The 890-nt window shown below is 44.2% G+C and overlaps 1 protein-coding gene across 1 annotated transcript in view; it reads right to left on the minus strand.

The window, feature by feature from the left end:
• The window catches only part of rapgef5a (Rap guanine nucleotide exchange factor (GEF) 5a), a 58,652-nt gene that overhangs the window by 31,167 nt on the left and 26,595 nt on the right, over window positions 1–890 (minus strand). The window lies entirely within an intron of this gene.

The following is an 890-nucleotide window of genomic DNA, read 5'->3' on the forward strand; positions in this document are numbered from 1 at the left end:
ACACACACACACACACACACACACACACACACACACACACACACACATATATATACAGTATATTAGAGATGCACAATATTGAATTTTTGGTCGATATCTGATATGCCAATATGTTAAAATTTATTTGGCCGGTAACCGATACAAATACCAATATTTTCCTCCTAGACCTATTTACAGAGACTACATAGCTTTCTCTGCTGTGTAATTAAAATTCTACGTTATTCTGCACGGTCTTTGTCATTTTAGCTTGCTACCAAATGCAGATGCCAAAAAGGGGGCTAAAAATGATGCAACACTTCAACTTGGATTATTTTTAATGTCAAATTTATTCATGACATTTACTCTCTCTAACACAACGACAACACTCAAACAGTGCAAATTTGTAAATTTTCACAAATCTAAAAACAGCGCGCTTGACGTCATAACTTTGTGCTGGGGTTGCAGGCATCCTTGTCACTGGGTGTACACATGAATGACAACCTCAGCTGGAGCAACAACACCACCAGCCTGATCAAGAAAGCTCATCAGATACTCTACTTCCTCAGACGGCTGAGGCGAGCTGGTCTGGGAAGCTCAGTCCTCACCTCCTTCTACAGGTGTGCAGTGGAGAGCATCCTATGCTCCAGCATCAATGTGTGGCATGGAGGCTGCACAGCTGCAGAAAGAAAAGCTTTGCAGAGAGTGGTCAAGGCTGCACAGAAGATTGTCAGAGTCAGCCTCCCCACCATCACAGACATCTACACCTCTAGATGCAGGAAGAGGGCTACCTGCATCATGAAGGACCTCACTCACCCAGCACACACACTTTTTGCCCCACTCCCCTCAGGAAGGAGGTTGAGGAGTATTAAGTGTAGAACCACTAGACTGAGGAACAGCTTCTACCCTGAGGC

Source organism: Nematolebias whitei, chromosome 19 (assembly GCF_014905685.2).
Source record: "Nematolebias whitei isolate Nwh7 chromosome 19, NemWhi1, whole genome shotgun sequence".
Classification (NCBI taxonomy): Eukaryota; Metazoa; Chordata; class Actinopteri; order Cyprinodontiformes; family Rivulidae; genus Nematolebias; species Nematolebias whitei.